At 41.6% G+C, this 12,905-nt stretch overlaps 1 long non-coding RNA gene across 2 annotated transcripts in view; it reads right to left on the bottom strand.

Annotated features, from left to right (window-relative positions):
* LOC125323637 overlaps nt 1-6,843 on the bottom strand; it is a 122,560-nt gene extending 115,717 nt beyond the window's left edge. For both annotated transcript variants that reach the window (XR_007202588.1, XR_007202587.1), the window contains exon 1: nt 6,411-6,843. This is a non-coding gene — a long non-coding RNA (uncharacterized LOC125323637). The remainder of the gene's footprint in view (nt 1-6,410) is intronic.
* Nucleotides 6,844-12,905: the final 6,062 nt, after the last annotated feature.

The raw sequence follows: 12,905 nt of genomic DNA, 5'->3' as shown, positions 1-12,905 counted from the left end.
TTTTATAGACAGTTTCCCTTGTGTCAGAGGAGACCAGACGGTGATGTCAGACTTCCAAAGGCCAACATGACACTGGAAAAAAAACATTTATGCTTTCCCCCAAAATATGTAGAGTCCTTGAGAAGTGGAAATCTACGGAGGGCACAACTGGGACAAACAAATCATTGGGACATCATTACATATCTGCCTGCTACTTGCATATATCATGGAAATATATTTCCATGTGATGTCGGTGATAGCAGTGAGTGACTCCCTGCTTGGGAGCTGAAGGCAAGGGATTATCCTTCTTTGCTCATGAGACCACATAGGTTACTGCATCCAGCCTTGAGCTCCTTGATAAATAGGAAAGGCACTGGTAAATGGGAATAAATTCAGAGTGCCAGCAAAATGGTTAGGGGCACTGGCCCCATGAGGGCACTTTTTCAGCCTGGAGAGGAGGCAACTTTGGGGGCACTTAGGAAGCCAACGGAATGCATTCTGGGGTTCCTCCCCACCTGAATGACTCCACCAGTCAAAATATCTTATCTCTGCTGACAGTAAAGAAGGAAAGGCACAGGCATCTTCTGCAGAAAGGTATTTGTTTATGTTTAAAGAAATAGCATATGTAGATATAACAACTGGAAAAAGCCCTACCCCTGCACTGTATCATGAAAATATCTGAGGATATAGGATAAGACCTGTTCAGTGCCTGGGTCATATTTCTCAGAGGATGATATCTTTGAATTTCTTTTACACAGCAGATGAGAACATGTTTCTCCTTCAGTAGCCCACACATTTTTAACATACATCACAGGTGCCACTGAGAAATTGTTTTCCTACTATGTCTTTCTGTTTTGAACAATGCATAAACTGTCCTAGTGAAGAGAGAAAAAGGGCTCAGAGTTAAAAATGCCCCTATTTACTGCAGTGCCTTTATACTGCTTGTATTAAAACATTATCATTCACACAAGCAATGGTATAAAGGAAGTCGAGGCAATAAAACACAAATCAGAGATGGTGCTTCTACTAATGAAAATACAGGTACCACAGCAAGTCCCTGGCTGTCCCTCCTGTCTCCTGACCAGCTGTGTGCAAATGTATCTGCTGGGCTGAGGAAGAGGAATGGTGACAGAAGAGCTAGTTTTTCTGCATGCGAAAGGGAAAGGGCAGTATCCATCCTGGGGTGACCAGCCTGTACAAACTGGCTTGAGCTCAACTCTGGCAGCAGTGCATGGCTTTCTGCAGTCTCCTACCTTCTCCTGCCAGCTTCCCTAGCTCCACCAGGAGCATTAGCATTGTTATGGCACACAAAGATACGGTCCTGGTTTCTTTATGGCTCAAGCAGGAACGTTAATTCCAACATTATGGCAATTCCTTTCCCATTTCACATGTACCATGCCCACTACACACAACTAACACTGGCTTTGGGTATGTCTCTTACCCTTTGGGGGCTTCTCATGTATTCCCTGTGTATCTGTCTCACTAGTGCCACAGACAAGAGGGGAGGATTCACCCATGAATCCCGAGGCAGACGCACATAAAGGGCTGTTATTTATCACCTCTTTTTGTGCAAAATCGGCTGTGCAGCAGTGTGGACAAAATCCCAGCTCAGCACTTGAAGGATCGCTCATGCCATCCTGCATCCCTATCAGCTGCAAACACTTCAATGTCCTGCAGGATAAAACCATACAAGGGGTGTGCTTACAGTGTTCATTGTGCAGGCTAGGTGTAGCTAGGCAGTTTATCATCCTCATGGAAAATGGCCAGGACAGCAACTTCGAGATCAGCTACCTTGTTGAACAGCACCCTGTACTACAGCAGATGAAATTCAATTGCTTCCCAAAGAGCAAAGCAGATGCCTTGACCATCATGACCTGTCACATGAAGAGTTATAAGCCATGAGCATGAGAAAGATTCAGCTCTCCTGCCTGGCCAACAAAATAAAATACTTGCTGTTTTTTTGGGAAACTAAGAGTGCCGTTCTGGGACAGTACAGCCAGAGTGGCTACTCAGAGAAAGAGAGGCTGTCACTCAGCTTCTCTGCTGGCACTGCAATGCCAGCAGGACTCTCCTCCCTTGAGCATGTATTTGAAGCGTGTGTGGTGCTTGCCAGCTGAATCATAGCTGTTGGTACAGAGAAGATTGATGGGAGGGCAGAGGGACATAAGCTCCCCAAGAAAGATGACCAGTTTTCTTTGGAAAGCAGTCCTTTGCTATAGGAGGGGAAATCACAGCAAGAACAATGAGTAGAAGAGAATCCTGGACAAACTGCAACTGGAATATGGCATCCATCTGAAGGAGAAATGGGAAAATAGATCAGGCAAAGAGCAGAGCAGTAGACAATAAAGTTTAGAGAAGATGTGAAGGTTTGCTTAAGGTAGGCAAGGAAAGATGAAGGAGATATAAAGGGGAATGGAGAATTTGGCTGGCAGCTGGGAGGCAATCAGAAAGGCAGTAGTAGGTCTGGGAGGGGAAACAGAGTGAAGAAAAAGACAAAAATAGAGAGAGGTAGAAACAGAAATGAAGATGTTGCTGCACCAAGTTTGCACAGGCTTTTGTGGTGATGGTTACCTGAGTGCCTGTGTGCCGTGCTCCCTAACTCCTCCAGGCTGGGAGCACAGCACAGATGCCCACACTGGCCCTGCATGAATCCTGCCCAGCTCTGCAGGAATTGCAGGCTGTGCAGCATATCTTCCTGGCCTCAGATTTGCACCTCCCCAGTAAGTCCTGCTTACATATTGTCAGCCATGTGCTGTAGAGCCCAGGACCCACTACGTGAAAGGCAATTATTTACTTAATGTTCATAAATTAATATCCAGCTCCTGGAGTCATCTGGCTCTTTAGGCCTTGGTGAGATGCTGTCTCTCTTTTCTTTTTTCTTTTTTTTCCCCCAGTGCACACAAGATAGTGTGGAGCTGTTGATGTGTTTAGTACAAGTTTATCTTGAAGACATCTGCTTATGCCAAGGGAATAGTATGAACCCCCAGTGACCTGTAGAGCCTGCATTCCTAATTAGCTGAGAAATATTCCATAATCAGGGTATTGCCATTTGAATGGAGTCTAAAGATAGAAAGGTCGTGTTCTTGTCTGAGGTCACAAATAATCACTTCTGACTATATATTTTCATTCTGACCTAGAGTTAACCAGGTGCAAAGCTGGTAAGCAGCAGGACAAGATTACACTCTCTCACAGAGTACATCTACCCCGAGGGCATGCCTTATGTTTTTCAGTCACCTTTTTTTCTTCCAACCTCTAGCAAACATGTACAAACCCTTCAAGCATGACCGAGTAAGTGCTTTGAAACAATGCCGGCTTTTATGGCTGCTTTGCTGCAGGCCATCAGCCCCAAGAAGGTGCAACAAGCAAAAAATGCTGAGAATGTGCCCTCCAGCACACTCACACCACCCCCAGCACCTGCCAGCCCTTCTTGCCACTCACTCCCCATTTGCCTCTTGCCCACCTGTGTGTTGGGGTTTTTTTGTTATTTTATTTTTTTGGCCCCTGCCCTTTTTTATTCTCCAGAGCAGCATTCAGCTTCTGGAACCACCCAGCCTCCTCCATCCACTGCACTGCTTCACCACAGTATGGAGGCAGAAACTGATTTCTCTAAGGGCCTCCCAACATGTGGACCCTCTCCACCACAGCAAGAGTTTGGGCAGGAGTAACTCTGGCACTGGGAACCATTCCCAGGTTGCTTCAAACTACTGACTGTGGTGGAAGCATTTCAGTTTGGAGTTTGGCAATGTTGGTTGTAGCTTCCCAGAGGAAGAGCCTGGCTATCTCTGGTTTAAATACCCTGTGAGTGTCTTCTGTGGTGCAAACACAGACACAAATGTACTCAGAGGGGTGGGGCGAAAGGCAAAGATGATATACTCCAATATGCTGATGGGATATACCATGGCTGGATAGCATGTGTAGGAGAAAAATAAACAAATGGCCATGGACAGTAACAGAGCTGCTCACCCAGATGGCAGGCTGATCAGAAGCAGCTAATACCCTGCCTTATCTTTCCATCTCTCCCAGCCTTCTCTCTGACTGGGCAATCTGTCACTACATCTCTACCCTGGAGGACATAAAAAACTGTAAATCTCTGTACCTATGCCTTGTTCCCTCCTCCAACTGAGTTGTTTCAGGCACAAATGTAGGTTAGAACATTTCTCATATGGCTAAGCATAAGTTTGTGTCTGGGGAAAGACTCCACTCTGATTTTATGCCTTTGCTAGAGGGTTTGTCCCTAACTTCAGAACATCTATTTCACAGCAGGGACTGAGAATTGGATTAAGTTTGTGTGATGGATCTGTATGGCTACTCTACAGAGCAGGCACATAAACCTCAAAGCAGGGCATCTTTGTGTGGTTGTAGGAATGGGCTCCCAGCCTGGAAAGCAGTGGCAAAAAAATCACCAGGAAGAGTACACTCAACAAAAGAATAGTTCCCAGCAAGCTGTGTGTTGTTGCTGTGGAAATTATAATTTCAGTTCAGTTAACACTTGAAGATCAGTGTTTTGTTTTTGCCAGCAGTCAGGCTTCCTGATGTTACCTGCAGGAATTCTGCTGTGGATTAATATATAGGGTGACATGATCTCAGACAGATAGGTCTCTGCCCATCCTCCTTCTCTCAGCTACATGCAGTCCAAACTCTGTGAAATCCTCCTGGAAGCCCTTGAGAAATGTTCTTGCTTACTTCCAAAAAAAAAAAAAAAATCTATTCTGAAAAAAAAAGGAAAAAAAATGGAAAAAAAGCAAGCAAAAAAAAAAAAAAAAACCAACATTGGTTGGTGAAATAAGTTACATTGTAAAAAATCCCACTGGCAACTTCTGGGAAATTCACAAATGACTGTTCCTTTGTCCAGGGTCTCTGTCTCCTGGGCATGTCCCCTTACAGAGTGCATATATTTGTGGATGCTCACTGTTATCTTTGTTGTTTTGTTTGCACAGGGAAATAGTGTCAACATTCAATTTTTTGGTTTGTCTAAAGGACAGTTAAACTGTGATGGGTGACTTAGTTCTTTCAGGAGAAGTATTCAAACAGTGATTACTGTAGCTGAATGATTCAGAAAGTTTTCAGATAATCTTTGCTTAGGTCCTGATCTTCCCAAGACAATGCTTATGCTTCATTTTTTGCTTGCACAGTCACACGGAATTAAATGTGAGCATAACAGCACTTTTAAAGTTATGCCTATCATAAATCACCTTTCTGCATCAGGGCCTCAATCACTGCGTGTTAATAGATATTCGATGGAGGGGAAAAAGAGTAAATAAGCTTGCTTTGGCCCCATTTTAAATTCCTTTTGTTTTCAGTGATAGTTTGGAAAATAGACCTTCGGTAAACAAAATAACAATGACAAAAAAAGGCAAGAGGAAACAGTTTTTAAAGCCACATATGGAAGTACTTCTGAAAACCCAGCTGTATGCTTGCATAAACAAGGATTCAGCCGAGGTATCTGCACGGTGTTCCTGTCAGGAAACAGCAGTGATGCGTATGATTTATCAGAGCACCAGCAAGTACATGCCGTGGATATTCGCTCTCAGTCCACAGTGTTAAAGATTAGAAAAGGTATCTGTTGAATTCATTTGAATAGCAAATAGACCGGGGAATCACAGTCTGTTCTCAGCTATTCGGTGGGTGAAAAAAGTAATTTATTGAATATATTAGTCTCTCAATTCTAGCAATTAGAGCAGAGTTAGAGATCCGAAGAAAATAATTTCAGGTTCTATATATAATTTCTACAAGAAACTGATAAGTGATGTTAGTGCATGTACTTCCTGGCTTCTGGGTCAGTCACAAGTAGTTCGTAACAAATTCTCCCCACTCCCAGCTCGGAGGCTGGCTAACAGTGCCCTCAGCCAAGCACTGGTGTAAGGATTTTTAAGATCAAAGCATGGGTTAGCTACATTATTCTTGTGGAATTAGATTTTTGACCCCTGTTTGTAACTCACAAATTACAGTTACAAAACTTAGTCACCTACAACATTTGCAAATTAATTTCAACAACCAATTGAACACTTGAGCTAATCCATATTAGTACACAGGGAAAGGAATCTTGGACATTTGCATTTTGCATAAAAGCATGACTGAAAGTACTTCAAGGACAACTGGTAGAAAAAAAGCACTTTGGGGAGAGGAAAGACACTGGAGTTGTCAGCATCTGGTATTTCCAGGACCAGTGTTCAATTTTTGCATAATTTGGTCAGAAATTAAAGCAGGTTTTCCAACGCTTTTATCAGAGAGCTTTTCTCCCAAGTGTCCATCCTCTTGGCAGCCCCTGAAGGGAGACACCAAGCTCCCAGTCATTCTTCCCTTAGAAGCCATTTCATCAACTCAAGTCAGAGGCACCTGGATGCCTACAGAAGAATCTGGAAAACCAGCATTGCATGTGGAAGAAGAGAAGAGAGCACCAAAGAGATGGCGGATTGCCATTTTGTACTCACCCAATTAATATGCTCCTTCCTCCATTTGGTCTCTTGGTCGTTCCAGTCTCCATAATGTCTGGTGAACAGATCAAGGGGTGGAGCTGAACTGGTGACTGTCACCTTATAACATCTCTCCTATAAACACATAGTACTAGCATAGGCAGCAGGCACTGTCGTGCTGATCATCACCCTCTGAGTCAGCCATTTGCAACCACCTTCTCCAGGCTGTCATCTTGCCACTACAAATTCAAAATCTGAGTCAGAACCCAATTTAAACTGCTATAATTAACAGTCCCAATTTAACCAAACCTAGCAGTTTGTCATCTTGCATACTCTGCATACATCTGAGCATCTTGCATTTGGGCTACTTTCTTCCCTGCTCATCTCCTTCTGCAGCCAAGCAGCTCAAGTCCAAAGAGATCAGTGGGTTTAGGCTCCCATCAGGGTAGAGTCTAACAGCAGCCAAACTATAAAATTCAGCCATGCTGGACTCGTTTGATTGTTAAAAAGCAAAGTACCAAATGCGATGGAATGGATGCTGCTGTGTGCTAATCTATAAATACTGATGAGTCAAAAGGGGATGAAGTTCTGCAAGTGATTTGTCAGTGAAAAAGAATTACTGTAGAATGGAGTGGCCCACTGGAATGAGGTGGCTCTGGGGCAGAGAGCCCAGGCTGGCAAGGAAAAAGCCTGGGTGCTGCTTAGGGGAAAGATGGATGGAAGCATCTTGCTTGCTGGTGAGCCCCAGGAAACTTGGACCAGCCAAGTTTTCTATGTGGAAGATAATTGTTTATCAAACAAGCTAAACATGAGCACTATTTCCCTTATTGTTTCTATATGCTCATGTTACTAACAAATGCTTCACTCTGAAGAGGGCCTCTGGTCACAGTGGATAGTTTAGAGTGTCCCTGCCTTCACTTTAAGGGAATTCCCTGCATTTATTTTTAGGGAATTGCAAATAGGTGACTTACAGATTAACTCATGTTTTTGCAGCCACAGGTGATGCCAAAACTGTGGGTGGAAACATATTTCTGAAAAACGTGTCTTTTTAAGATTCAGGGAAGATTTTTTTCCTCCACTTTCTCTCCGTTGCTTCCTTTCTTTTCTCTCACCATCCACTTTGAATAACTTATTTGGTCTTTGCGTTTTGGTGTTGTTTATTTTTGCAGTACTGTCTTGAGGCCACGACTAAGAGGTTCTGGCTCTTCACCCAAGTGCAACTGGAGAACCATCCACTGCCCATATGTGTTTATGATCTGCGTAGATGTGAATGGACTAAGAGAGCTAATTCATAAATAATTTATACACCAGATCAACAGGCAAGCTGGAATAAACTCCATGTCTCCAAATCTGATTTCAGTAACCCATGCCCTAAACTGAACTCACTCTGCTGTCTCAACACTTTGCTGTGATCCCTCTCCATCCTGTGGCTTCCTATGGATGCCCACTGTGTGTATTATTCTGCAAACACATCCAGTTGAGCCCATTTCAATGGATTATTTTTTATCATACCTATACATTGCTCTACTTTCTTACTGAAGTATCTACATGTCAAAAATTATAGGAATTGTTTAAGAAGGCACTGAGAAACCCACGACTCCCATGCTGGCTGTGTCAAACACTTGTATTTAGGTGCCAATCAATGTGTGGTCTTCTCATGATGTTCTCATCATTATTTTAGCATCAGTTTCTACAGTGATAGACTTATCACTGTGTAAATGATCATTATATGTCTTGGGGGAAAAAGAAATATATTTTTGACAGTACTTTTTAAATGATTCAACTGTACATTTCCACACTGCCTCAGGAAAGTACACAATGCTCTTCCAATCAAACTGTTGTTCTTCATTAGCTATTATAGAATGTATGCATACACATAATACACATATAATATTATCAGTCTGCATATGTGCTTGCATCTGCAGAAAAAAAACCCATGGAGATCTCATTTATACTCACATTGACCAAACTGAGAAATAAAAAAATCTTGCTTCATCCTACATCTTTTTAGTTCAGTGAATTATTTTTTATTGATGTTGCAAGTCTTAATTTTAAATTCAGTTTTGATGAAAAAAGTAGCTGATCTTTTGCCTGTTATTGTACAAAATATATTTCTATCAAGTGGAAGGAAACATAATTTGTAAAATGATCAGTTACATAATGATTACAGTGGAGAAATATATTCTCTAATATAATTTGTTAAATGGAGGAATTTAATATGAAATAGTAGATTTCCAAATTTATACAAATAACACCAGATGGTGAGCAGCAGTTTTAATTAAATTAGGTTTGATAATTATAGCTGTTTAATTTTTAGGTTTGACTCAGATTAGAAAGAATGTATTATTTCCCTGTAAATTTATTTTTAGTTTTCTTCCAAGGTTGTGGATATTGCATTATTCACTGTGGCCTGGAGCAGCAGAGAGCTGTGGTCAGCTTTCTGGCGGCTGATTTTGGCTGGCTTTGGTTCTGCTTCAGCAATCCAGAGGATGTGGCGTGCTGGGACCCCCTGACGGGAGTCAGAGGGAGTTTTGCCAATGGAAGCAGGAGGGAGTTTCTCCACCAGAATATGTTTTCACAGGTCAGTCTTTTGACTAGCACTTCATTTCAGCTGCTTTTGAGCAAAGGAAGAAGCCTGACGAGAATGATGCCTTTGCAGTTGCCACGTGCATTTCTGTGCCGTGACTGCAATGATCCATTTGCACACGCACACGCCTGCACTCCCTGCAGTTTGTGTCCTGCAACATTCCCTCTGGGAGGACCCTGCGAGGGCTACAGCCTGTCCAGCCACACACAGCAGTAATGTGATGAGCACTGGCACCAGTACCCTGCTCTGACACACCCTTTCCCATCACTACTGCTTTCCAGAAGTTCCTCTGGTCTGATCCCAACCTTGAACTCACCAGGTCCCAGTGACTCCACTGAGCCATGGAAATATGCTTAAAGCTACAAATGTGTCCAAGCCCTTTTTAGAATGTGTATAGAGTCCACAGCCTATCTTGCAGGACTAGCTCTCTGCTAATCAATGCTCACAATCCCACAGGAATCACCTCCTGCCTTTGGATCAAGCCAAGTATGATCAGGATCCATATAACTGAGTCCGTTCCATTTACAGGTCTGGCAGTTACAGCTACAAGCCCAAATGAATGCTTTCATCAACTTTGCAGGTCACAACTGCAAAAAGGGTCTTGGCTGCAGTGACATCCGTGAACGCTCAGCTTCTCCCCAGCAGCAGGATGTTGCAGGTTGAAAGATCCATGCGAGAACAACTGTGGGACATTTGCTCAGTGGATGGTCTGATGCTCAGGGGAAGAAGGACTCTTTCAGTGTGACTGAGTTCATGGCACACTTCTCATTTGCTTGAGCTGTTAATCCATCTCGTGGAGTCTGTACATCATAAAAAAGAGGTGGGTGGGAAAAAAAGAGGTTTGAGTCATTGTACCATCACAGTTCAAAGGCACTTGGAATATGGTAATTGTAATTGAATACTGTAATTGTAAATGAACGTAAAATTTGGAACTTCAATGTTGCAGTTAAAAGATGTGTTCAGGATCTGCCTATAGCTTCTGGAAACCTTCAAATGCTTGCGACTTCCAGCATGGAAGCCAGCCTAAAGGCTCAGTCTCCATTTCAGATGACATTAAGAAACTTAAAAGTTGCCTTAAATCATCCCCCCCACTTCAGCTTTCTTAGAGCTGGCACTTGGGACTGGCACACAGGCAAGGTGGTGCTGTCCTGCCTCCTCTCTCTAAAGTCCTTTTTCTTTTATCTCAGTTTTCTCTCGGCAGGGTTCTTCTTCCATTATCTGCCTACTGCAAATCCTGTCTCCTGCTCTGCTTTCTCTTTTTGTGTGTGCTGAAAGGCAGCATCCCTGAATTTGGATGATATTGATTATGTAAATCAGGACTTCTCCTCTAGATTGCTTTTTCTTTGTGAACTGGGAGCATAATTTGCAGTCTTTTACCTGATAATTGTGAGGATAATTTGAGCTGTCTCTTTGTGGAGTCATCAGTGACTGTTTTCATTTCCATATGTGAGCAGTGCTCTTCTATTTTAAATTTTTTTCCTAATCCTGCCTTCTTCTGAACTACTGGATTGATTCTGCTGTTCATAACAGCATCACCTGAAGTCTATTTTGGAATTTCCACTGCCAGCAAGGTTGAAATTTATCTACAATGTGGCAGGTTTTTCAACATTTCCAGAAAAGACATCATCCCATAACCATCAGCCTGACAATAAAGCTGTCTATCTGTAATGGAAAATTGAGGACTCATGGTCATGTTTTTCACTGCAAAAATGTTTCAAAATGAAGTAAAACAATACCATTTTGTTGTGAATAGCACATGTCTTTCATCAACTTGAAATACCAACTCTAGGTTTGAAAATTAAAATAATGAGAAGTTCATGACATCGTTCTTTTATGCAGCATCGAACACAACCCACTTACAAAGGGCCATGTAGCACATTTCACAGCAAATGAGATTTAAGCAATCTATTCACATGGTTTCTAAAGGATAGAAGGAAAAATATAATAGCCTTTTACTGGCCATTGTCTCAGAAAAGATGACCATTGCTTTATTGTACCATTTTTGAAAAAAGCAGTGCAAGCAGCTTCTTCCCCTTGTTCACATGATATTGGTACTGGCTAAGCACTGAAAATATGCTGAAGGTTTTATAAGATACAAGGAAAGAGGAACTCTGAGCCAAGACAGAGACCCAAAGGCAGCTCCCTTTGGTGTCAGCAGTCCTCTGGATTTGGCTCCCAGAACACCCAAAGGCTGCACAGAGCCTAAAGGCAGGACATCTCTACAGTGCCTTGGGCAGGACTAATGATAACATGACCATGGCTTCCTCTTCATCTTCCAATTTCCTATCAGATGTTTCAAGACTGACCTCATGGAAAATCCATGTAGCATATGGCTGTGATCGAACTAGTTTCTTTGGAACTGAGTTTCACTAGGAATTGCACCATTAAAAAAAAAAAAAAAAAAAAAAAAAAGAGAGAGAGAAGAATCTCTTAAGCTGCGGCAAAAGCTAAAAAAAACTCTCTCAATTTTCTCCACAAGAAAAAAAATTACTCAGGAGTTTTATTTTTATAAACTAGCCATATCCCACTGTATTCTAGTTAATAAAATAGTATCAAATGCTACATTAACTTCTCTACATGAAAAATAGTTTGGAGGAAGTATGTTCTATTCCAAATATGTCCAAAAAGGGTCACATCTGACCCAATCAATATGCTTCTTTAAATTTCTGTCTGCAAGAGAAATGTCACAGTAATTAGTACATTTTCATGAAATAGCTCCCTTTGGACAAACTGGCATTTTCTAACAGGAAAATATTCTGTTAGAAAATTTCAGATCGATTCTACTGTTAACAGACTGCTCAGTTGCACCTGCAAACAAAGTCACACATCTGGGCTCTGTTGAAATCAGTCATGATTCTGTCAGAGGCTTCAAAGAGTCTGGAATTACAAATGTGGAAGTATGTGTGTATGAATATATGTATCTGTATCATTTATGTGTATCATTTATCTTTTACATATCTATACCTAGATAATTATAGATCTTGCTATATACACACCAGGAAAATGACTGGTCTAACAGATGGGAGTCCTGCAGGAAACCCTAAGAAGAGCCAGTGTTGCAGGAGAAGAGAGGCAAAGGCATATGTTTTGTTGTAGCTTGAATTACCAGAGAGCTAATCCCCAGGAAGGGGGTATATTTGACCTTCTGCAGCATGGGGAAAGTTAACCTTTAATATTTCTCAATCGACACATTCCAGGGAAAACTTTCTGTTTCACTGCAGTATTAAAAAACCATCAAGATTATCTGCATTTTTAGCAAGATGTAGAATCTAGAGGATTGGATTTTTTCAGCACCAGTCATGCAATTTGTCAACACTGTACTAGCTGAACAGTCAGTCAAACGAGACTCTCTCTTAATTCTTGAATGTGGCCAGTTTCCCAAATTTAAACAAAGTGGCCAAAGATGTTTATTTTCATTCTTGGTTAGCTAGTAAATAGTTTGAATGTGATATTAAGCATCATTAGCAATTGTTGAAAGGTGAAATGATTGAAATGAATAAGAAATGCTACATTTCAAAATGTATGGGGCTGTATTGCTCCCATGAGAACTCCCTGATAGATTTAGGGTGTGGAGAGTCAATCCTTTATCATCATGCCTGCCTGCTTCTTAAATATTATGACATCAAATTGGACACTAAAGTATAATGCTGGAATATACCATACAAGAAATAATTTAATGGTAGAGACTTGTATTCTCATAGGAAAAATTTCAGAAGTAGGTGAAATTGTTTGAATGGTAGGATTGAGGGAAAAAGGCTGTGAATGGCCCTTAAGAACACATTTTCAATGCATGCACAATAGCAGTAAAATTTGCAGATACAAATACAATAGGCTAAAAATTAGGCTAGCAAATTTTCAACTCATGCACAATAGTACTAAAAAATACAGATTTAAGTACAGCAGTCTAAAAATACAGATACATCCTC

This window comes from Corvus hawaiiensis, chromosome 3, assembly GCF_020740725.1.
Source record: "Corvus hawaiiensis isolate bCorHaw1 chromosome 3, bCorHaw1.pri.cur, whole genome shotgun sequence".
Lineage (NCBI taxonomy): Eukaryota > Metazoa > Chordata > Aves > Passeriformes > Corvidae > Corvus > Corvus hawaiiensis.
This window is presented reverse-complemented; position numbering and strand designations above follow the sequence as displayed.